Consider the following 26610-nt stretch of genomic DNA (forward strand, 5'->3'; position numbering starts at 1 on the left):
GAGCAGTCATAAGAGATGGCGTCCCCCTCAAAGCAACACTACCATTTCGTAGGTTGGATGTCATGTGAGTTTCGGTAGCTAGATGAGTTTTTACAGGGCAGAGTAGCTAACCCTGTGCCAAACCCCCAACCTGGGGGACCAGGGAATCAGTCTTTGTCTGGCCTCTACCCTTCGACCAATCCGGCATGGGAGGCCCTACCAGGAGTCAAAGACTCCAGCCAGTGCAGCTCTAAGGGTCACAGAAGCACACAAACAGCCTCACCACAGCAAGGTGCCGATTCCACCGAGGCTGAGTAGTAGTTCTACTACTACTACCAATAATAATAATAATAATAATAATAATAACAGTAATAAGAAGAAAATAAAACAGTGAAGATGACGACGACGATGGCAATGATAATGATGATGATGGTATGTCTGTTGGACACAAAAGGTACAAATACACTTAACTTCACACTGCGTACATGCATGCACACAACTGCTTTGCAAGCGGCATTTGTTCACATACTTGACTGGGCATCTTATTTACATCTGGAGGATTAAAAGTGGCATCCACTCGACAGCATGTAAGAGCAAAACATCCCTGTCCATCTGGTTTCCAAGCCTAAATATAGTGTTTCATGATTTCATGCACAGCAACATTAAACACACAGCTGCTCTTCTAAGCACTTTCTCCATTAGATATTGTACTGTATTTGCACTACTGCTATTGTGTACATTGTTTGATTTTAGAGTGTATTTATATCTATATTATCTATATTTATAAATATTTAGTGTGCTTACTTAAGCACACAGCAGCCGAAGGCAAGCACACTATTGTTCTTCTTACGTTTACTTATTCTGCCTTATTCCGACACATTTTTTGGATCCACTACTCCTCCTACAGTGTTCGAGATAGAGACACCGTTCCAACTCTGAGACGTCTGGCCCGAAGTGGTGTAGTGTGCTTGTATACAGCTTTTGGATCAACACGCCCATTCTCTTGTTCTTGTCGATTTTCTTTTGGTTTCTTCCCATAGAGAATGAATAGGGCTCATGAATCGAATCATCCTACTTGGACACGCCCCATCGCAGATGCACCAAACCTCATGTGATACTTCAGGCCAACTCCCCCGACACATACATGCAATCGGTTCTGACCCGCACTTATATTTTTCCTTTCATTTTGCTCATCCCTTTTTCCTCCATAGGCTTGCATTGATTTTTGGCCCCATTGAAAATGAATGGCGTTTCAGGAGAAAAACTTTCACTCTCCATCAATTTTTTTAACCAAGTGACCAAACTTCAAGAAACTTCACTTGATGCCTCAGGCCAAGTCCCCGCACAGATCCATCCCCTCATCTGAGACCTGCACTCGTCTTTTCCTTGGTTTTCACACATCTCTTTTTACCTCCATAGGCTTCCATTGATTTTTGGCCCCATTCAAATGAATGGAGTTTTGCTCAGTAACACTTCACCACACATCCACCAAACTTCATACGGCACCTCAGGCCAAATCACCATCACACACATGATATTGGTTCTGACCCGCACTCGTCTTTGTCTTGCCTTTCATCCGTCCATTTTTTCTCCATTTTGCCACTAATCAATGGAAGCTTGACGGAGTCATTCCTCCCTTCCCCCATAGGTGATGATGCATTTGGCAAGGATCTGCTCATTTGAGACTTTGACAGCAAATCAACTTCAACTCAATGGCCACTTTATTAGGAATACTTACACGCACACACGATAGCAATTAGCATATAAGCATTCATGTTTTACCATGCTAGCTGTTAGCATGTTACCCATTACGATATCATGCCTGCTGTTAGCTCACGAGTTGTTAGCATGTTCACCATTAGCATGTTATCATGAGAGCTGTTAACATGTTAGGATTAGCATGGTAGCATGCAGAGTTCGCATGTTTGCTGTTAGCGAGTTCGCCTGAGCATGTTAGCATGGTAACTGTTAGCATGTTAGCTGTTAGCATGTCACCCTCAGCGTGTTAGCATGCTAAAAGTTAACATACTAGCCATTAGCATGTTAGCCTGTTAGCTGTTAGCATGATAGCTGTCAGCATATTAGCCTTAAAGTGTTAGAATTTTAACAAATAGCATGTTAATCATTAGCATGTTAGAATGCTAGCTGTTAGCATGTTATCTATTAGCATGTTAGCAACATGTTAACATGCTAGCTTTTAGCATGTTAGTATGCTGTTAGCATGTTAGTATGCTAACTGTTAGCATGCTAGTTGTTAGCATGTTGGCATGCTAGCTTTTAGCATGCTAGCATGAGAGCTGTTCTGTTACAGCTCAGCAAGCACACTTTGTATTTTCTCTGCGGAAATGCAGTCTAGTTATATATATTGTTTTTCTTAATATAATTTTTTTTTGCAATCTTTATCTGTTTTTACAAGTAAGGTGAGAGAGAAACGGCATTTCGATTCTCCTACATGTCCTGGATATATAGTGAATTGACAATAAAAAATCTTTGAATCTTTGAAGCTCTATTTCTCTTTAAAATGTTCTGCTGTTTCAAACACTTAGGAAAACCGGTTGGGTTTGTGCTCAATAAAATCTAGAACAGTATATAATGGTGCGTTCATGTGCTATGGGAATTATGGTAAATACCAAACGCCGACATGGAAAGCACACATGAACGCCCCCTCTTGTGGTATTTTCCACTGGGCAACTCGTAGAAAATTTTGATACACGAGTTGCCGAGATGAGATGAACTTTAACCTTTTCAACATGGCGGCGAGCGGTACAAGACACTTGAATGGTAAGCATTGTACGCTATTAAAGTTTTTTTTTACTAGTACTAGTGGGTAGTTTTTTGTGTCTATGCAATGTTGCGTCATTAACAAGTGTAATATAATACGTTTAAAATCCATTTCCTTTAAAAATGTGTTGTTATGGTTTGTTTTTACCTATCCAGAGCAGACGCTATTGCTAATGATAGCTAACTAACTATTGCTAAGTAGCAGTCCGCGTCCTTTGTCAACAACAACAAAAGCATGTGAACACAACACACTGGTAAATACCACTTCCCAACTGGAAAATATCATCTTCCCATAGCACATGAACGCAGCAGCAGTATACAATTTGAGACATGACATTTGTTTATTCGGTTGAGGACACAGTGACCTACGGTGCTATCCTGCCTCCACTATTTAAGTTGGTATTGTACTGTGCACAAATATTTTGTAACACTGAATCTGACCATACTGTTGCGAAAGAATCTTGCAATATTCCACATTTTGCACAATGCACTTTTTGACCACAACCTCTTGCATATACTGTAAGGACAAAACATCATCTATCACAAGGCTATAATTGCACTATATTTATATATAGCCTTGCTCTGGTGTTAGCTTTCTGTTACTATCTCTTATGTTAACGGGTCGGTTTTGACCCGTGTCTTAAATCAGCCATAAAATACCCTAAAAACAATGATTTATCATCCAATTTGTTTCTTACCTCTTGGTTAGGGTGACCACCTGCTCATAAGCCCAAGGGGGGACAAGGGGTATGTTTTTGAGGGACAATGTGGGACGCCGCCCCCACTGCGCCGCGCCGGCTGCTGGAAGACTCACAGATAGTGGTTTACCCATTTCTAGCACATACTACCTTACATGGTATATCAATAATACCCTATTCTGCTGTTATTGGTGATGTATGGTCATGAACAGGCCACCAAATGTGTGTTTTTTTTAAATAAACATTCATAATATCTTGACCATTCAATTATGACTTGACAGACACACTTCCACTTATGATTTACTGAAGCGACTCAATTTTATTTATTTTCCATTACAATTTATTCACTTTAAATCAATCATAATATAATATTGCGTCTGAGGCTTTGCAGTGCATCAGTACAGCAGGAATAGAGACAAGTTTCCATTTAGTTTTCAGTGGATTAACAGGAATTGTAGTGGCTCAGCACCACAGAAACAGTAGAAAAAAAAAGTCCTGCCCGATATGATATTGCGTGTTGGACAGTGTGATACACACTCGTCACCTCTGCCGCAGTCACTTTGTCAGCTAGAGAGTCGTTTTTAGGTCGGAGGAAAGCATCCATAGATTTAGACGTTTCTTTCTGTTGCACACGTTTCTTGTGAGTCTCCGCGAGCCTGTGTCGTTTCACATCGTATTCCCCGCCATGTCCGAATGAGAAAGGTGTTTTGCAAAGGTCACGAAAAGCCCTCTCGGTATCCCCCTCAACCCCTTTCAGCCACAAATATTCATTTTCCCACTCTTTCCTGTACGTACACCTTCTCTTTTTAACTGGAGGTGGCGGTGCCTCACCTGCCATCTCCCCGGTACCTTTCTCCATTTTTTAATATGAAAGCAATGCATGCGTTGCACCTGCGTCCCTCGTCACTGTCTGTGCACGTGAGTGCGGTGTCATGGCAACAACAAAAAGTTGACAACAACCAGTCAGTTGTGAGGGGTGTGTGTGTGGTTTTGTTCTACAGTCTATAGTGGCGACGGTCATGTGCTGAAATGTCAAGTAATATTCGTTTGGCTGCCTGGGTGGCCCGGGGAGAGCGACATCCCCCTCAGCAAGCATCGATTATGCGGGACACGTTCTGAATTTGCAGGACGCATAAATTCGGCTTCAAATGCTGTACGCGCACGCGCTATGCGGGACAGGTGGTCACCCTACTCTTGGTTACCTTGTTAGGCTCCCTTATGCATGAAAAGATTGGTTTTAATATTTTTGTTGTGGCCCCCTGGGCCTTTCTTTTAACAGCATACCCCTCGTTTTCAATATAAAAAAAGTGGTCAAATGAACCTCAAGAGAATAATGTAAACAAATAAAAGGTTGTTCTGTTACCTGACTATTAATGAGGGGTATTAGATCACATCTCTTAAATGTTAAAAAAAAAAAAAGATTTTAATTTTAATATTATCAACTATAGTAACATCTATGGTGTTTCGGGTCAATTTCAACCCATATTTACTTCAAGAAAAGGGCAAAAAACAAGTCTTTTTTTTTTCCAAAAATATTCCTGCCTGTCGATGCGTCCCAGAGACTATGAGTGGTCTCACTGCTGGATCTGTACACTCCAGCAAGGAGAAGAACACCAATGTAGGCATCCAGGCATTCCTCATCAATGTCATTCCACATGTTGCCATGGACTTTTTTTCCTTCAAGGTTTGTCATAGCAATTATAACTTTTTTTAGTGACAATGGCATAAACAGGGCGGCACGGTGGTGTAGTGGTTAGCACTGTCGCCTCACAGCAAGAAGGTCCGGGTTCGAGCCCCGTGGCCGGCGAGGGCCTTTCTGTGTGGAGTTTGCATGTTCTCCCCGTGTCCATGTGGGTTTCCTCCGGGTGCTCCGGTTTCCCCCACAGTCCAAAGACATGCAGGTTAGGTTAAGTGGTGACTCTAAATTGACCGTAGGTGTGAATGTGAGTGTGAATGGTTGTCTGTGTCTATGTGTCAGCCCTGTGATGACCTGGCGACTTGTCCAGGGTGTACCCCGCCTTTCGCCTGTAGTCAGCTGGGATGGGCTCCAGCTTGCCTGCGACCCTGTAGAACAGGATAAAGTGGCTAGAGATAATGAGATGAGATGAGATGGCATAAACAGATCAAAACATGACTTGATGTCACTTACTCTCGTCACAGCAAACCTTGTGATCCCAGGGGTCATTTTGATGACATTTGCAGCAGCTGTCCTGCCATGTACGTCAGGAGGTACGGAGCTCCAACAGATGTTGCCACTTTTGGATCTGAATGTTTCAGCAGGAGCAGCTTCAGCACTGGTGACGACCTCATCAGACTGATCAGATGTGTCTGTGTCTTCCGGTTGATACGCCACATCATCTTCCTCCTCAGAGACCTGCTCATCTCCATCGCTATACTGCTCTGTGTCCTCTGCCTCATTATCAGCAAAGATATGATCCAGAGCTTGGCTTACATTCAGTCCTCTTCTCATTGTTGCATGCTGTAAATTGGAGATGTGTACTCTGCAAGTCACCAACTCTAAACTCAGTTGGCCTTACATGCCTGGACATGTCTGTCTTTGTTTGTTCTGTCAAACCAGGGTTATGACCGAAGACTGGACTCGGCAGACTGCGCGGAGGAGACCACGACCCGGTGGTTCAACGGGCAGGAAGGTGGACCCAACAAAGCGTTTGTGGAGCGTGATTAGGGAACAGTGCGACACGTAGAACACTGTTGGCCATCCACTGCATCCTGACCTAGCTCCAGCCGTCTGGATTCTGTCTTGCCCCTGGACCCAGTTAGGTTGGGATGAAAGAGTGAGGCTGACGGCTGCGCAACTCTCCCTCACTCTAATCCAAGTTGCGCGCAAGTCATGACTTCAAATTCTGGTCCTCTGGCGATGGGCAAGTAGTAGGTGTGGAAACACTGGAAGCTGTGGTCATGAACCTGCACACAGGCAGCCCAGGGCATAGGGTTGCTTTCTGTTGGAACGATAGCAGCAGCAGAGTTTGGGAGCCCCCTGGGTGTCTGAGCAGCCCTGTTTAGGATTTGCTCTGCTCACCTCTATGGAGGAAGTGGCTGGAAAAGGTGCCCCAAACATAGCCTGCTTCACCTCACCCTGGCCAGAACACCGCAGCTGGCGGGGATCCCACTCAACGGTCGAAATACAACAAATAAGAAAATAAATAAGATACTGAAGGTACAACCCCGATTCCAAAAAAGTTGGGATGAAGTATAAATTGTAAATAAAAACGGAATGCAATGATGTGGAAGTTTCAAAATTCCATATTTTATTCAGAATAGAACATAGATGACATATCAAATGTTTAAACTGAGAAAATGTATCATTTAAAGAGAAAAATTAGGTGAGTTTAAATTTCATGACAACACCACATCTCAAAAAAGTTGGGATGTGTAAGCTGCCCATGCCACACGCACTAATGCAACCCCATACCATCAGAGATGCAGGCTTCTGAACTGAGTGCTGATAACAACTTGAGTCGTCCTTCTCCTCTTTAGTTCAAATGATATGGCATCCCTGACTTCCATAAAGAACTTCAAATTTTGATTCGTCTGACCACAGAACAGTTTTCCACTTTGCCACAGTCCATTTTAAACGAGCCTTGGCCCAGAGAAGACGTCTGCGCTTCTGGATCATGTTTAGATGCAGCTTCTTCTTTGAACTATAGAGTTTTAGCTGGCAACGGCGGATGGCACAGTGAATTGTGTTCACAGATAATGTTCTCTGGAAATATTCCTGAGCCCATTTTGTGATTTCCAATACAGAAGCATGCCTGTATGTGATGCAGTGCCGTCTAAGGGCCCGAAGATCACGGGCACCCAATATGGTTTTCCGGCCTTGACCCTTACGCACAGAGATTCTTCCAGATTCTCTGAATCTTTTGATTATATTATGCACTGTAGATGATGATATGTTCAAACTCTTTGCAATTTTACACTGTCAAACTCCTTTCTGATATTGCTCCACTATTTGTAGGCGCAGAATTAGGGGGATTGGTGATCCTCTTCCCATCTTTACTTCTGAGAGCCGCTGCCACTCCAAGATGCTCTTTTTATACCCAGTCATGTTAATGACCTATTGCCAATTGACCTAATGAGTTGCAATTTGGTCCTCCAGCTGTTCCTTTTTTGTACCTTTAACTTTTCCAGCCTCTTATTGCCCCTGTCCCAACTTTTTTGAGAAGTGTTGCGGTCATGAAATTTCAAATGAGCCAATATTTGGCATGAAATTTCAAAATGTCTCACTTTTGACATTTGATATGTTGTCTATGTTCTATTGTGAATACAATATCAGTTTTTGAGATTTGTAAATTATTGCATTCCGTTTTTATTTACAATTTGTACTTTGTCCCAACTTTTTTGGAATCAGGGTTGTACTCAACAGTGGCACATGGAACGTGCACACTCTACTGGATAACATCAAAGCAGACAGGCAGGAGAGAAGAACTGCACTAGTCGCCAGGGAACTAGCTCACTACAGTGTGGACATAGCTGCCCTCAATGAAACGCGTCTAGTGGACAAGGGCCAGTTCATGGAACATGGTGGTGGTTATACCTTCTTCTGGAGTGGTCGTAGCAGCACTGATCGGCGATAGGCAGGTGTTGGATTTGCTGTAAAGTCCCACCTCATCAAGAAACTTACCAAACTCCCAGAGGGCAACAACAATCACCTGAGCTCCCCCTTGGAGGCAAGAAGAATGTAACGTTGATTAGTGCTTATGCTCCCACAATAGATGAAACGTATCGCTGAGGCCCAGAAGAAACGAGTTGCGCAGAAGGCTTGAACTATCGCCACCCCCACTACAGCACTGACCCACGCATGTCGGTGTACCTTCAATGCCCAGACTGGCTTCATCAGTCACTTCCGGACCCGCAACCGCCACCCACCAAATTGAAGTCATGGTCATCTTCGACCCCGAAGGACGAACATCATCATATTTTATATCACACTTGTAAGATACATATACAGTATATCACCCAGCCACTTTCTAACACTGTCTGTACAGTATTGACGGTTTATCAGAAGGCATGTAGAGCAGGGGTGGCCAACCAGTTGGAGACCAAGAGCCACATTTTTTATTGTATTACCGCAAAGAGCCACATCATACACATGGGCACACGAACATCACCCATCCCTTCCTCTCTCTCTCTCTCTCTCTCTCTCTCTCTCTCACACACACACACACACCTCTGCTCAGCCAGATTAATAGTAAATGTCACACACCAACATATTTACTCCTACAGTACTAAGACCACAGGCTGAGGCCAGTCATTTTTAACAATGAACATTGTGTGCACTTACTATGCATGCTGCTTAGTGGGACTCATGGCATTACCAAAAAAAAGCCACACCATACACATGACCACACATGAACATCGCCCCCCCCCACACACACACAGACACACACGCACACGCTCAAGCACTCATCTCTGCTCAGCCAGATTAATAGTAAATGTCACACGCCAACATGAGAGAAATTTACTCCTTCAGTCAGTACTAATACCACAGGCCAGTCATTTACAGCAATCAATATTGTATGCACTTACTATGCATGTTGCTTAGTGGGACTTCTGACATTCCTTGCCTTGAACAATCCTCTTCAAATCTGGCTTGTATTCCGTCGTTGCCACTCGAAGCAGTTCTTTCACATGGGTGTCAGTCAGAACAGAACGATGCTTTGACTTCACGTGTTTCATGGTAGAGAACACAGACTCGCAGACGTATGTTGACCCAAACATTGACAGTATCTTAAGCGCAGCCCGTTTCACATTCGGGTATTTTTCCAATGGCACACTTTTCCAAAACTCAATGGTGCCTTCCCTCAAAACAGGTTTCAGTTGGTCTTCCTCACAAAGATCGATCATCTCCAACTCAGCCGCAGCCTCATCTGTGACAAGCGGGGCTTTCAAACAGTCCGTCTCCGCATTGAATGGGTCGACGAGGAACGTAATCTGTGGCCTTTTCAGTTGTATATCACGGAACCGGGTTACAAAGCTTTCGTGCAGGTTTTCAATTAGCGTTGCATATCTGGCTCCTTGCTTATTCAGGGAGGCGGGAAGCTTTGAAATGAGCTAATGACGACTGACATATAAGGCAGAATGGCTTGCCATTATGTTCAACAAAAAAGTATAAACTCTCCCACTCTGTTAAAAATGTCCCATGTTCGTCTTCATATTTTCGTTTTGCTGTGCATTTTTTCATTGCCATTTTGAGAGGCTACTTGACACAAGATACACCTTGCCCAAAAACTTAGCGATTATCTCACGCACATGCGCATTTGACATGACCTGAAAATACCGTAATATACCCAAGCAAAGCGAAGATGCATTTGACGAAAATACCACACTGAACTCAAGCAAAGCGCACACGCACATAAAAAAAAAACACAAACACAAACTTCGATATGAACGTAAGAGCCGCATGACACCGGGCAAAGAGCCGCATGCGGCTCGCGAGCCGCGGGTTGGCCACCCAAGACGTAGAGTGAGAACTTCATTGTGTATGAATAAGTATATTACGCCCTTTAAACAACAAAACAAATGTAACAACACAGATATGGATAGCAATTAAAAACAACTTCCTTGGCTTGTTTAATTATCATGGAATTTACAGTCTTCGCTCGATGTTCGAATTTGCTCTGGCGCTTTGGAGTCCTGGGCTGAATTTTGGGAGCGATAGGCCACCAGGTTTCAGAATATCTCCCTTGTGATTTTTTTAGTACCTTTTTCTGCCATGTTACTTTTGCTTCCTTCTTTAAGAAATGACTACAAAGTCAGCTGCCTTTTATTTTTTTTTGCCATATCCATGATGCCTGAGCATGTGACTGCTCATCACTACTTGCTGATTATGATAAGATGCTATACTAGTCACCAGTTCGTCATCATGGAAATGATTAATGGAATTTTATTTTATTATACTTTTATTAAAAGGAAAAAAGCAGCCAAAGGACCTAATCCCTGTGACCAGCGCTCGAAACTAACGGTGTCCCGACGTCCCGGGGACCATAAAAAATGTCATCGGGACACAAAATTATCATATCTGGGACAATCCCGGGACAATGGAAAAAAAATAGATCTAGAAAAAAAGTTCTACATTAATATTATTTACAAAGCCGTAACACATACGTAGACATTCACCTAATTTGTCAATTTTTATTTAAAAACGTTAACAGCGAAAAATACATAGTAGCTACACTTTCGATGCACCTGTATCCGTAGGCTACAGAGCAGCGCATTCTGTTCTAGAATCTTCGGCCGGAGTCCGCATTATATGGACTTGGAATGGAATTGCTACCGCACACGCTGCGCCGACTCTTGCCAGAACAAAAATGCTTAAGTGGTTGAAGCGGACCGACCGCGGGGAAGAAACTGAAAGCCCAGACATAACGTCTCCGGGACCTTCAGGATCCAAAGTGTCATCGCCTGGTCTGCAGGCAACGCTAGCAACTGAATGAACTTAATGAACACTGTTAGACACGTTATAAAATACAACAGGAATGATGTGGATGATATTGACGGAAGATACCGTTCAACAGAATAAGTGAGTTTTCTTGGTGTCTTTCTAGTTCAGAAAGTTTAGTCAGTCAGCAGCACAACTAGGCTCGGACCTGCCACTATGTTGATCAGTGTTGCCAGATACTGACGTTTTCCAGCCCAAAATATGTTCGAAACCCGCCAAAATGCTCTTGAAACCGCCCAATCTGGCAATACTGATGCTGATGTTGCTAACATTTGCACCCACGTTTCGGCAGCGAAAGTTCATAAAATGGATAACGGAAAGTTCATAAAAATGGATAACGGTAATGGATAACGGAAAGTTCATAAAAATGGATAACGGTAATGGATAACGGAAAGTTCATAAAAATGGATAACGGTAATGGATAACGGAAAGTTCATAAAAATGGATAACGGTAATGGATAACGGAAAGTTCATAAAAATGGATAACGGAAAGTTCATAAAAATGGATAACGGTAATGGTGAAAATTATAAGTTGGCCTTATAAGTGCCAACAGATATTCAAGGTACAAGTAGATGAAATGAACATAAAAGGGGTCTTATTTTCAACTAAAGTGTACTGCAGATGTAGGGAGTTGAAACATTTTCTGAATGAGCTAGTTGGCCCCTTTAAATAAACGGGCATCTATTCATACAGTGAGATCGCCAAAGTTTAATAAACTGAAAATGCAATAACTGTAATTTTGAAGTAGATGATGTATAGGACATGTGTCGCTTGTGTCTTGTGACTTATTGTAAAAATGATATAAAGGGTTCAAAATCGCATAGTTACAAATATAATAGTAACTTCATATGATAATATTAACCACTGGTTATTTCAGAGAGGAAAAAAATGGGGACACTATTGCTTCCATTCGGGACAATACAACACAGAATTCGGGACCACTGGGGGACACAAAGAAAAAAAGTTAATTTTGAGCCCTGCCTGTGACACAGGCATTTCAAATATGACACCCTGTTCTGGCATGGTCAGGCATAAATTAAATATTGTTGCTACCTAACCTAAAGTCACTTATTCCACATGTTCATTTATGCATTATGCACTTACAGTTAAAGATTAAGTGTTGATTGCATGATACCACAGTATATTTGTGGGGTGGTTTGGGAAAACCAATCAGATGGCCGAATTCTAGCAAAGAGCTAAAAATGATGAATCAAGGTTTCGCCAAAATTTGATTTCTGTTATTCTGCTATAACATATTTTGACACCTCAGCTTTCTAAACCATAAATATATTTTGCCAAATTGGTGTGGAAAAGAGGTGGCACGGTGGTGTAGTGGTTAGCGCTGTCACCTCACAGCAAGAAGGTCCGGGTTCGGGCCCCGTGGCCGGCGAGGGCCTTTCTGTGCAGAGTTTGCATGTTCTCCCCGTGTCCGCGTGGGTTTCCTCCGGGTGCTCCGGTTTCCCCCACAGTCCAAAGACATGCAGGTTAGGTTAACTGGTGACTCTAAATTGACCGTAGGTGTGAATGTGAGTGTGAATGGTTGTCTGTGTCTATGTGTCAGCCCTGCGATGACCTGGCGACTTGTCCAGGGTGTACCCCGCCTTTCGCCTGTAGTCAGTTGGGATAGGCTCCAGCTTGCCTGCGACCCTGTAGAACAGGATAAAGCGGCTAGAGATAATGAGATGAGATGGTGTGGAAAAGTTTTTATTTACTTTTTAACTTTACCTGATGTCAAAATTGCATCTTCTGGGCCACCACACATTTAAAGGAACAGTCCACCGTACTTCCATAATGAAATATGCTCTTATCTGAATTGAGACGAGCTGCTCCGTACCTCTCCGAGCTTTGCGCGACCTCCCAGTCAGTCAGACGCAGTCAGACGCGCTGTCACTCCTGTTAGCAATGTAGCTAGGCTCAGCATGGCCAATGGTATTTTTTGGGGCTGTAGTTAGATGTGACCAAACTCTTCCGCGTTTTTCCTGTTTACATAGGTTTATATGACCAGTGATATGAAACAAGTTCAGTTACACAAATTGAAACGTAGCGATTTTCTATGCTATGGAAAGTCCGCACTATAATGACAGGCGTACTAACACCTTCTGCGCGCTTCGGCAGCGCATTGATACGGAGCTCAGATATTAATGCGCTGTCGAAGCGCGCAGAAGGTTGACACAGAGACAAACATGCATCCATCCATGGATGGATGCATGTTTGTCTCTGTGTCAGCCCTGCAATGATCTGGCGACTTGTCCAGGCTGTACCCTGCCTCTCACCCATAGTCAGCTGGGATAGGATCCAGCTTATCCGCGACCCTGCACAGGAGAAGTGGTTACGGATGATGGATGGTAACTCTCAAATAGCAAATCAAAGTCCTTCCCATGCCACATTGGCACATTGGGCGGCACAGATCTCCGTTTCAGTAGCCCTCGGCCTCTTGCCTATAACACAGTTACAGTGGAGGGCTAGTCCTTTGGTAACCATGAGAGTTTGACTTCCTGCTCACATCTGTATTGCGTCGTGCCTCACCAGATGGCAGTAGGTACCATTTTTACGATGGTCTTTAGTATGCCCCGACCGCCAGTCAAACTCACAATCTCCCGGTCAAGAGGCGGACACACTAACCACTAGGCCAGCTCGTGGTGGCTACATAATTTAATACTTAACAAATCCCAAATTCACCAGAGTACATCACACCACAGAATGGAGGTGGAGGAGAAGTAGAAAATACAAGTTGTGGTTGATAAAAACCACTTTAACCGCACAAAATTTACTGCAGTGTCCAGCTTCATGGTTCTAAAGGAAATAGGTTACTCTAAGCGGCAACATCTAATGTCTGATGTCATCGAAAACCTGATTGGTTAAAATTATTTTATGGGAATATTAACAGTCCCAAGTGTCCTCTGTCCCAACTTTCCCCGTTCGCCCTTACTGAGATCTGTGATCACAGACATACGATCTATGCTCTTTATTTGCTTAATGTACAACCTCAGTCTATTTAACGGGAGCCAATAAATGACTGTTATTGTAGCCATTGCCTCAGAATGGTATCAGATGACTAAACAGTACATGCTATTCCACTGCCAAGAATAACAAATAGCAAAATTCAGATCATAAATCAATCTTATGATGATTATTATTAGAATGAACCACTAGGATGACCAATAAGATTTTTATAAATGTATAAAACTCAAGCACACGTAATGTCACCAGTTCTTCAAGTAACCAACAAACTGTTTTCAGTTCAGACGAGGAATTATCAGAGGTGGACATTAATGAAGTACATTTACTTGAGTACTGTATTTAAGTACACTTTTTGAGTATCTGTACTTTACTTGAGTATTTTTTTTGGAAACTTATGACTTTAACTTCACTACATTTGAAAGGCAAATATTGTACTTTTTACTCCACTACATTTCTATCAAGGTCCTCATTACTCGTTACTATGAAGCAGCTTTGAAAGTGGATGTTTTTTCTTTTCTTTTCTAAAACGTGATTGGGTTTTTTCCCAGGTGGCACTGAGACAGCCTGTCAGTAATCACTAGGGTCATGTCATGTCCATAGACTGCATAAAATCAAGTTCAGTGATTTCTCAGCAGCGTTATTTGTACAAGATCAGTTGATGACAGAATGGAAGGAGGCGGTTCTTCTGGGTAATGCACACGCACCCATGGCTTTACCTAGAACCCATGTTTCAGTTTTCTGAAAGGATTAAAGATTCATTTTGTTTCAAATGTTTGCTTTGTTTGCTGAAAACAAACCACATTACAGATTACAAAAACTCGCCATCCAACTGCGGAAGCATCTTGAGGTCTGTAAACATTTTATTCCAAGAAAAAGCTTGCAATGCAGTTGTCTGTGCTTTTAGAGCTAGTGATAACGTTGCAATAGCTATGCAGTCTGGTTAGTCAAATGACTTTCTATGGATTTGCCCGCCAAGTTGCCATCGCCTTGTCCACGGCTAACGTTAACACATAGCTAGTTAACCTGGACACTGTTAGTTAGCATGTAAAAACTGAGTTACACGAAGATGAATAACGTTAACTTATCTGAAGTCCTTTCAGAAATATGTTTTAGCATAATCTTGCCAAATAAACAGAATGTAGAAATCTTTCTTTTCTAGTAGCGTTAGCTACCCGATATGATTTTGAGCTTGAAAAGAGTTTGCTAGCATGTCAGGTGGAGCGTCACTGACTAGCTAGCTTAAAGTGCATATCCTGGACCAAATTTGTTTTTTTTTATATGAAAGAATGTCCCTTTACACACTCATCCAGAAGGGTAATTTTGCACAAGGCCATCTGTCTACAGCAGAAAAAATAAAATAACAAAACGTGTCTGGAAAAACCCCAAGGGAGTCTGGAGCCAGATTCGTGACGGCACCTGCGGAAGCGCCAGCAGGCTGCGAGAGCTTGCACAGTTTCAGTGCACAGCCTGTGTAGACCGAGTTTAGCAGCTAGCGATTTTGCATTGAAATAAATTTTCACCTGAGTGCAATGTGGGAAATGATGAGTACTAATCCCATCATGATTGGTGTTGCTACACCCTCCTACGATACATCTGTTAACTATTTTAATAATTACGTGATAACGTTGAAGGAATTTGCAGAAAACCACCAGGTCGTTTTCTCATAAACAAACAAGCACTGACGTAGGATTCAGAGGGAGGCGTCCCGTACATGATGTCACGAAAATCAATGTTTCCCGGGAAATCCAAATGCCAAGATTTTTCAGAGGCGGACCAATTCGCCTCAAATGGCTTGATTTCAACTGAATTTTTCTGGTATTGCGCAAGGTAAAACAATTGCGCAAAATGTGACAGATATTTGACCAAAGTTTAATATAAAATAGGAGAATTACATTGATCTTGCTCCTGAATTTACCCGTGATATGCACTTTAACGTTAAACCGCCATGATGGCACAGCATGCGTTCATTTTGTGAATTCACATTTCTGTCTTTGGTAACGGCGTTAGGTTTTGTAAGCGTTGTGGCAATAATACAACGATGCGTTGACAGAAAATGTACTTTTAATACTTTAGTATTTTTAAAAGCAAGTACTTCAGTACTTTAACTTAAGTAAAAATTTGACTGGACAACTTTCACTTGTATCGGAGTAACATTTGACCAGTGGGATCTGTACTTTGACCTAAGTAATGAAGTTGGGTACTTTGTCCACCTCTGGGAATTATCTGTGTGGCTAACTCTAATGCTTACATGCTAGCAGTGGCAGTACACTACACACACTGTGACAACAACATGGCCCAAAGCTGATGTGCTGCTATTCCAGAAGACACCTGATCCCCACAGCAGATCATCTTTCAGCTGCTTATAATATGCATGCCTGCCATCTGGGTGTTTATGGCATGCTGTTAGCTATGCTATGCGAGCTCTTAAATGTAAAGCAGCAGGTGGATGCTGAGAAGGAAGCAAAACAGCGCCATACAATCCATTTGCAATCATGTAGCCCTTTGTGCTGATCTGAGAACAGCTTCTGGAAAGTACTGCGGGGGAAAAACAAACAGGCTGTCCAGAGAGAGGATCTGATCCTGAATTAGTAATAACAGTCATCTGAATGTAGACTGAATATTTTCGCATTTTAAGGAAGAAGAACTGTTACTTTACAGCACCCAGACTTAACTTCTCTTTACTGCTTTTATAGCCCTGCCATTAACTGTAAAATAACTTTGGCCAATAATAAATCCTTCTGCTGTGCCAGAATCACTGCACCAAAGATGATAAAAATCTCAATCGAGGAACAATGAAAGCCAAATACCAGCTGGTAAGAAAATCAGCAAGTCGTCTTTCAGTTTAAAAGCATTATAAACAAGTGTTGCCAGGCAAAACAAACCTCGCCCGGTAGCACTTATGAGGAATATGAAGGAAGATATCGCGAAAAAAAAAAAATGTTGACCTTTTTGGTGACCTTGACCTTGTGTGTGAACATACTTGGCCAATAAACATGGTTCTAATTTGCATTCGCACACCATACTGCTCTCAGCCAATCAGAACACATCTGAATGAATATGAAGGAAGATAGCGCAAAATATGACCCCCAAAATGTTGGAGGTTCTATTTGAGACCAATGCCCATCTATCCTGAAAGTTTCATGAAGATTGGTCCAGCCGTTTTCCCGTAATATCATTAACAAAAAAAAGAAAGAAAGAAAGAAAGAAAGAAAGAAAGAAAGAAACCCCGCCGAAAACAATACCTCGCCCCCGGTGGACTCTGTCCCAGGCGAGGTAATTAAAAAGCAAATAATCATAAATAAGACTCTGATCATGATCGTGTTTACTTTTATTATATGATCTCTGCTTGCAAACAATACGCTACACTAGCGCTTACTGGTGCAAGACAAATTAGTGCTTCAAATTTTAAAATAAGCCTTTTTCAATAATAAATGATATTATTCTATCCACATTCACTGGATATGAGCAATCGTGCACTCTGATTGGCTACTCTACTACTAGGCTGTCAGATCATATACCATGAGGAGAGAAAAACAAAATGGCGGAGTGTTTTGCTGAACCAACTGAGGACGAAATAAAAAATCTACTTGAAAACAAAACCCCAAAAATCCAAAAAAGCAACAAAATATGGAGTAAAAGTATTTGATGGTAAGAACATATCTTTTTTTCAATAATTATTATTATTATAGCATTTTTCACAAATTGCTACTGTCGTTTCACCAGCTTGTTTACATTCTAAGAGGAAATTATTTTCTCAGACATTTTGTATTTATTGAATTTGCAAGAAATAAAAATGAATGAACCCTTTATTGTCACTGTTGCCAGTGAAATTGACCATCAGCCTGCCCTTACAGAGGGGAACAGGACAGGAAGACAGGGATAAAAGAAAAGAAACACAGTAGTAACATGAGGAAAGATGAGGAAAAAAGAACACCCCCACACTATGCTCCTGTCAGGAGTACAGTGTGGGAGCATTTAAAAACCTCCGCACAAGCACACAATAACACAAACAACAACACAAGTACACTTTAAACATGGGACTTTAGGGGGGGAATCAGGGGTAGGGGGTAAGGGGGGAGGGGGTAAGGGGGTGAGGGGAGGAGGTAATCCAGCGCAAGCAAGCAGCCGTCCGCTCCTGCAGCCATGAAGGCGCTGGTCACGCACCCGCTTGTCACAGTGGGGGTAAAAATGGCGACCGCGGAAAGTTAGAGAAGGAATGCAAGGAATGCGAGAGTGTCTCCCGGCAGTGACCTTCAGGGGGAAATGTTGCCTCAGCAACGGCCTGAACCAAGGCCGGTGCTGTCTCAGGGCGCCGGATGTCGATAAGATATGAATTGTTTAGTCTTTCCAGACGCAGTCTTTGCACGTCCACACCGCTCGTCCATATCTGTCCATTCCGTCCATTCTATTCAAACTGATCTCCGAAAAACGTATTCCTTGCAAAGCTGAAAGCTGCTCCGAGATAACAACCATTTTGTGGTTAAAAGTTCTGAATGTCCACAGTCTGAGTGCCAACAGCTTTGCCCACCACTCCAATCATATCGGGCAGCTTTGTGGGGCTTTGAACAGCTGTCACCGTTGTCTGATTTCCTCGATATACCAGGGCAATGCCTAATCCAATCAGCAAAAGTCCTGTAATCATGGTTCCGAATAGGTAGATATCTTCAATGTCCTCCACAGAAAGAATCGCCAGGCACACGACCCGCCACCGCTCCCACACGTCCATCGTGTAACCAGCCGCAAACGTTCCAGCAGGACAGACGGGTTCCCCCGAACCCAAACTTCTTGTCGAGAAAACTGTGTCAATTTCGTTAGGAGACCAGTTTATCAATTCCATGCTTTTTTTAGTTTAGAAAGTAATGCAGGGAGAGTCTCTTCAAAAAGTACAGCAGACGAGACAAGACACAGAAGCACAAGCAGGGAAAAAAGGAGGGAGACGGAGAGCAGAAAATGCGACCGCCTTCCGTGGAAGCATGGAGAAAAAAAAATGCTCTGTTTCTCAAAATCCAGTGAATGTGGATAGAATAAAACAGTTATTCCACTCAATCTCATCGTACACGGCTTATAGCCAACTCGGTGCTACGTGCCTCGTCGGCTATCAGCTCATGTACGACTCGATTTCGTGGAATAGTTGTTAATTATACATACAGTTTAAGCTGCTTTACATTATACCTGTGATTATATTATATACAGTGGGGTCCAAAGGTGACCTATGGTCATGAGCTTTGGGTAATGACAGAAAGAACAAGATCGCGGATACAAGCGGCTGAAATGAGTTTCCTTCGCAGGGTGGCTGGGCGCTCCCTTAGAGATAGGGTGAGAAGCACAGTCACTCGGGAGGAGCTCGGAGTAGAGCCGCTGCTCCTCCACATCGAGAGGAACCAGCTGAGGTGGCTCGGGCATCTTTTTCGGATGCCTCCTGGACGCCTCCCTGGGGAGGTGTTCCAGGCATGTCCCCCCGGGAGGAGGCCCCGGGGAAGACCCAGGACACGCTGGAGGGACTATGTCTCTCAGCTGGCCTGGGAACGCCTCGGTGTTCTTCCCGAGGAGCTGGCCGAGGTGTCTGGGGAAAGGGAAGTTTGGGCTTCCATGCTTAGACTGCTGCCTCCGCGACCCGGTCCTGGATAAGCGGAAGAAGACGAGACGAGACGAGACGGGTCCAAAGGTCTGAGAGCACCAGTGAAAATGCTCGTTTTTCAGTTTAACAAAAGGTTTTCCTTTTGTTACAAATGATATTATCAGCAACAAGTTGAATAGTAGAAATATTTATATGAATTTTATAATTTCTTAGTATTTGGTTTGTCCCCTTTTTGCTTTAATGACTATATGTCGTCGCTGTCAGTTCAAAGCCTGCTATGTGACAATTTAGGTCAAATTGGGTTCTCTATGCTCATTGGTCAATTTTGACCTCATGCTTCCATTTATGCTAATTAGAAAAGCTAATAATAGAACAAGTAGACTTTTACTGGCTTCTCAGCTTGTTATTTCAGAGTTTTATTCAGTTTTTTACGTCTCCTGTAAAAAAGGAAAAATGTCACATAGCAGGTTTTGACCTGACAGCGACGATGTGTTCGAGCTGATACATACTCCACAAGTTTGTGTAAAACATGATGATCCACGCAAGAGCAACTCTATCAAAGTATCATCTGAACATGTGCTTCAACGGAAGGGATACAATTCAGGGCAAATCTGACATTTTATGCAAAGGAGTTAACATGTCTAATAACACAAACTGGCTTACATTTAATTATTATATGGCACGAGCTACTTCCGGTAAAATCGTGCGCTCTGATTGGTTCCTTGGTGGGCAGAATTTTCCCATAATGCCTGTAGGCGATTACGGATTTTCTTTCCAAGGTGCCGACTTTCAATGTTGCAAAAAACAAACAAAAAACAAAACAAAATGACAAAAAAGGCGAATTGGAAATCAAAACTGAATCAAAAACGGCCAGAACACAAAAGACAAACAAGAGTCACTGAGTTATTCAAGAAATGAACAACGAAGAGCATTCAAAAACTGCTAATGGAAATTCAGTTTCGAAATCACTTGCCGTTTATTCTGCTCGCGTGACTCAACTACATTACAAAAATGACGTGACTGAAAGCAGCGTCATGCCTCGTTATAATGACCGTCAGTTTTCACCTTAGAAATAAAAAAAAGCCAGATAATAAACTCCTTATTAACCTCACTTGCTCAGTCTTTAAGGGAAAATATCAGACCGAGGTCCTGACAATACGGACGGCTCGGCCTGTACTGACAAGACTTCGGTTTGATATTTTCCCGTAAAGACCTTGCGCTCAGTTAATAAGTAGTTAATAGTGACTTAGAAATTGTACATCTTGAATATTGAACAGTTGATATATTGCACATTTCATTTTTTGTTTTAGAATTTTCAAATTACTAAAACTTTGTTTTATTCCAGTTTTAAATGAAAAAAAAGAAAAAAGAACAGATTACTAATGCGCTCTCAGACATATGGACCCAACTGTATATTTTGATTAAATTGTCTAAAACATTGCAAAGCATTTCCTTAAGTCATTCCGTACAGCGATGTGGGGTCATTCGGCCTCCTTACTGATGCTCCCTGACCACCTGGTAAAATGAACAGCTATCCACGGAAGAACACACAATGCAGTAAACTTGATATCACTGAATACCACTGAATCATTTACTTCCAGGAAGTAGAAAGTATGCACTGCTGGAATCATGACCTCAGGAGTGCACCTTCTCTCAATAATCTAGGCCCTTATCTACAGTATAAATACGGACGTGATTATAGGAAATTGCGTGTGCTGATTGGTCGAGAAATTCGGACTATTGCTCTATAATCACCTCGAGCGACTCGGCAAAATGGCAGCCCATCGCTTTGTCACTGTACGTGAGGAAGAATTACAAATTAAAGCCGCTAGCGGCTTTGACGGGCCCTCGCACGTGTGGTTCCGCAACCCAGGACGTTCCGCCACCCAACAAAACAGTCACATGTCATATATTCATCAAATGTTCAAAGGTGATGTGCATGTTGCAAATGCCACAAATAAATCCCTTCACAATTCAACATCAGCAATATCTTGGCATCATGTACGTCAAGTTTGACATGAATCTAATCCATCTGGTATCCATAAATTTCTACCTCAAATATACGCAAGGCGCCAAACATCTGTGGCTGAGAAGCAGTTACAATGACTGATGTGTGTATCAAATTTCATGAGTTTTCGTTTATGGGAAATGCCTCAAAAAAAGCCAAGTGTGGCAGAAAAATAAGAAGAAGGGGAATCGCACGTGTGGTTCTGCAACCCAGGACATTCCGCCACCCAACAAAACAGTCACATGTCATATATTCATCAAATGTTCAAAGGTGATGTGCATGTTTTAAATGCCATGACTGCTTGACGGATGAGAGATAGACAGACAAAGTCAGTAAGTGTGTGTGTGTGTGTGTGTGTGTGTGTGTGTGTGTGTGTGTTTCTGTGGTGTAAAAATGTACATTTGTCTATGTACAAAACTATACATGTGCCTCCTCCTTATCTCTATCTCACGCTGTAATCTTAAGTCATCTTAGCTTTCCTGTGTCTGCAGTGTGTGTGTGTGTGTGTGTGTGTGTGTACATGCAGAGTTTTCATATGTCTGCAACAAAATGCACAATGATGGCAGGTCACTATTATTGTGTGTGTGTGTGTGTGTGTGTGTGTGTGTGTGTGTGTCTGTCAGAGGGAGGGAGAGAGAGAGAGAGAGAGAGAGAGAGAGAGAGTGTGTGTGTGTGAAAGAGAGAAAATGTGTTTATAGATGTTGCGTGTGCATGTGAGTGCATACTTCTGAGAGTGTTTGTGTGTATGCATAAATATGCATATGACTGTGAGTGTGTGTATGAGTGTGCACAGAATTGTATATGTTACCCATTCTCATGTGAGTATTCATGTGTGTGTATATGATTGCAACTGTGTATGTGTATGAGTGTGTGCGTGCGTGCATGTGTGTGTGTGCATGCATGTGAGTGTGTTGGTGGCGCTATGTCAGGCATGTCATAGATCAATCCGTCAAAGCATTGAAAGTTTTTGGCACATTTCCTGCTTGGCCAGATGGTGATACTGTGCTAGGCCTGTGAATTAGACATGTCAATATCATCAGAATCACGATATCCAATATTTTGTAAAGTTTCAGACCAATCCATCAATTAATTGAACATTTTTTGCCCATTTCCTGCTTGGCCAGATGGTGGCGCTGTGCTAGGCATCTGAATTACACATGTGAATATCATCACAATCATAATACACAATATTTTGTAAAGTGTCAGATCAATCAGTTAAGGTATTGCCAGTTTCTGGCACATTTCCTGCTTGGCCAGGTGGTGGCGCTATAACAGGCAGGCCCATTGGGCGTCAGGTTATCATAATAATCATAATATCTATTGAAGTAAGAAGTGTCCGACCATACAGTCAATGCACTGTGGCTTTCTGACACGTTTCCTGTTTATGTGGCAAGATATTAAAATCATAAAGCAATTTCAACATATTACAAGATCTCAAAAATCCCTTCGTAATTTAATATCAGCGACATCTTGGCATCACGTATAACAAATTTCACATGAATCTCATGAACCGTCTAGGAGGAGCATGTTAAAATTAATCATGTGTCAAAACACACACATTCAAAACACTATTCTTTCCTTGGCCAGTTGGTGGCGCTATACCACACAGGCATATTGGGTGTCTAGATGTCATAATAATCACATTCTCTAATAACCTGAAAGGTTTCAGCCAAATCATTAAATGTATTATGACTTCATGACACATTTCCTGTTTATGTGGCGAGTATTAAAATTCATAATATTGCCATTTCAACATATTACAACATATCAAAAATCCCTTCGCAATTCAACATCAGCAATATCTTGGCATCGTGTTTGCCAAGTTTGACATTAATCTGATGAACCGTCTAGGAGGAGTATGTTAAAAATGACCATGTGTCCAAACGCATATAAGCCCAATTACCTCACTTCCTGTTGGGCGTGGCTAATGCAATGTATATACGAAAGTTGTTCGTCTTGGGACGAACTACATACGTACCGAATTTGGTATGCGTCGCTGAAACTATATGCCAATCCAAGGACTCCATGACATTAGGGGGCGCTATGAAGTCCCTGGGCCACACCTGGGGCCAAACGTCTGTGGCTGAGAAGCGGTTACAATGACTGATGTGTGTATCAAATTTCATGAGTTTTCGTGCATGGGAAATGCCTCAAAAAAAGCCAAGCGCGACAGAAAAAAAAAAAAATCCTTCGAAAAACAACAGGGTCTTCGCACCGAACGGTCCTCGGGCCCTAATAATCCTTCGAAAAACAATAGGGTCTTCGCACCGTTCGGTGCTCGGGCCCTAATAATCCTTCGAAAAACAATAGGGTCTTCGCACCATTCGGTGCTCGGGCCCTAATAATCCTTCGAAAAACAATAGGGTCGGGGGTGTCGTGGCTCAGGTGGCTAAGGCGCCATACCATAAATCCGGGGACCCGCGTTCGATTCCAACCCGAGGTCATTTCCCGATCCCTCCCCGTCTCTCTCTTCTGCTCATTTCCTGTCCTGTCTCTACACTGTCCTATCCAATAAAGGTGAAAAAAGCCCCCCAAAAAAATCTAAAAAAAACCAATAGGGTCTTCGCACCGTTTGGTGCTCGGGCCCTAATAATCCTTCGAAAAACAATAGGGTCTTCGCACCGAACGGTGCTCGGGCCCTAATAATCCTTCGAAAAACAATAGGGTCTTCGCACCGAACGGTGCTCGGGCCCTAATAATCCTTCGAAAAACAATAGGGTCTTCACACCATTCGGTGCTCGGGCCCTAATGATGAAAGAAAATGCCGGTCCTAAAAGCACTAAAGATGCTACAAAGTTTGGTCTAAAGCTATTCAAAGGTAAGGTGGAATTGTACATTTCCATGCCGCTTTTGAAGTTTGAAATAAATTATTTTTTATATGATTTTTAAAAAAAAATAATCATGTGTATTCGTACTAAAACAATTATCTGCCTCAGTGAATATCGGTGAATAATAACCCTGACTTCGTCTTGGTTGTTATTCACCGTGTAGGGATGGGCTGCCATGCCGTAACCATAGTAACCATCTTCCCCCTTTCACTGTACAGCATTGAACACACCAATCCCTGCACTCGATGCCATGTTCTATCTCCGCCCATTTTTCTGACTCTCTGTAATGGTATTGGATACAGAGATGGTACCGGATACCAAATACAGTGACGTCACGACTGTGCTTAAAACCCGTGGCGAAATCGAAATTCGTTCTCTCTGGCGGTGGGTTTCCACGCGTGAAAGAAAGGCTGTTGCATCCGTGCTACAGAAGAACAAAGGACAAAGAACAAGCTATTGATACCGGACCTTTAGCCAAAGCTCAATGTATTTGATCTTTACATAGTTGTAATAATAACTGAACCGGTTAGTTACTGCAGTTAGTATTTCAAAGAGAAAAGGCGACCGGATCCCTTTTCCCTTTCTCAACGTCGACGAACTATAAACAAGATTCCTTCCAGGTCATCAGACGACCGACAGGACACCAAAGATCTTCAGCTGACGAGCTGTAAAAGTGAAAGGAACAGAACTGTTTTCTTCCTGGACCTGTGCTCCGCGCTGTCTTCGGATAACAGATGGCGCACTTTCAGTCGCCAAGCAAGAGCGATCTCAAGTAAGGCTGGCATCTGGGCAATTGTTAGTCTTAGGTGGTGTTTACATTAGACCGTATCCGTATCGTTTTCGTTGCAGATGCACTGTCCGTGCACATTAAAACGCCGGAAAACGACTCCACAGGCGGAACAGTTTGAATCCGCCAGGGCCCACGTATTCAACCCATTACGTATCTGATCCGGTGCTGTGTAAACATTGAGGAACGAGGATACGCTGTGCTGAGCTCTAGCTGACGTCGTCATTGGACAACGTCATTGTGACATCCACCTTCCTGATTCGTTGGCGTTGGTCATGCCACGTTGGTCATGTGAATGAGCAATACAGGAAGTGTGTTGAGGAAGTCATTAAGTGAATGAGCAATACAGGAAGTGTGTTGGTTACCGTAGCACTAAATAGTCTTGTTGTAATCGCAAAAAACAGCCGTTCTGCGAGGTGAAGAGTGTACTGAACACTGTTAGATCCTTCTAGCATAAACACAAAGGCCATACACGGTGTAAAAAAGGTGTCATTGCAGTACCAGTACCGTCGATAACAGACTGGCATACTTCATTTTTTACAACGACATCCTTCCACTTGCAAGTGGTGAGTGACTTGCGCATGCCCGATATGCACTGGGATCATGTGACGTGACGTCTAATTAGTCATGTGATTAGCGTATCCGTGTATTGGCGTTGCTGTGTGCACGGGGAACGGTTTTGTTGCGGGCACAGAAATTTTGTGTGTGTACGCGAATCGTTTTAAAAACGTTAATCTGATGATCCGCTGATTCGAAATAATGTAAACAGGGCCTTAGTTGTGGCTAGTTAATGTGAAGAGTGTTGTTTATTTGAATTCATTTATGGTTTAAATGTACGCATTTTTGATTCACATGAAAGTCAATCTTAGACCGCGTGTTGTTTGGTTTACTTTGTTTACTATCTGTATTTATTTAGCTCGTGCATGCGTTCTCTCTCTCTCTCTTTTTAACTCCCTCCGTCGCACTACACCCCTCAACACTGGGATTTCAGGAGTAGCTAAGGGTTGAGTAGAAGTTGGGTTTAAGGCCGAGCCGAGACTAGTTTTTAAACTACAGATCCTTTGTCTCTCTCTCTCTCTCCTTGTTGCCCATCCCCCTTTAGGCGAGGCCTAGCACAAGGCTCGCGCATTCCATTCACATACTCACACACACACACTCTTACACGCACACCTAGTCATACACACACACACTCACACAGACACACACACACACAAACACGTGATTTCCCTCTCACATTTTAACATCCACTCGCCCCTACACTGTAAACTTGCATATAGCTTATTACTTCTGATCACCATTAGTGCCTTAGTTATCATCATATACACTACTGATTCTTATTTGTATACGTTGTATCACCATTTTTTTTACTGAATTATTCCTTGGCTGCTATTGTTGCTATATCTGATCAGTATTAGTTTGCTAATTCGTGTCAGCTATTTCAATAAATGGTATCTTTGGAATAAATTGTGTCCTGTCTATTGCTACAACATTCACTGAGTGCCAACCTCTGCCAAACAAGTCCTCCAATTG

General features: G+C 42.6%; 1 protein-coding gene across 5 annotated transcripts in view; it reads right to left on the reverse strand.

Moving 5' to 3' along the window:
• fam13a (family with sequence similarity 13 member A) overlaps nucleotides 1–26610 on the reverse strand; it is a 281599-nt gene that overhangs the window by 145455 nt on the left and 109534 nt on the right. The window lies entirely within an intron of this gene.

This window comes from Neoarius graeffei, chromosome 7, assembly GCF_027579695.1.
Source record: "Neoarius graeffei isolate fNeoGra1 chromosome 7, fNeoGra1.pri, whole genome shotgun sequence".
Lineage (NCBI taxonomy): Eukaryota > Metazoa > Chordata > Actinopteri > Siluriformes > Ariidae > Neoarius > Neoarius graeffei.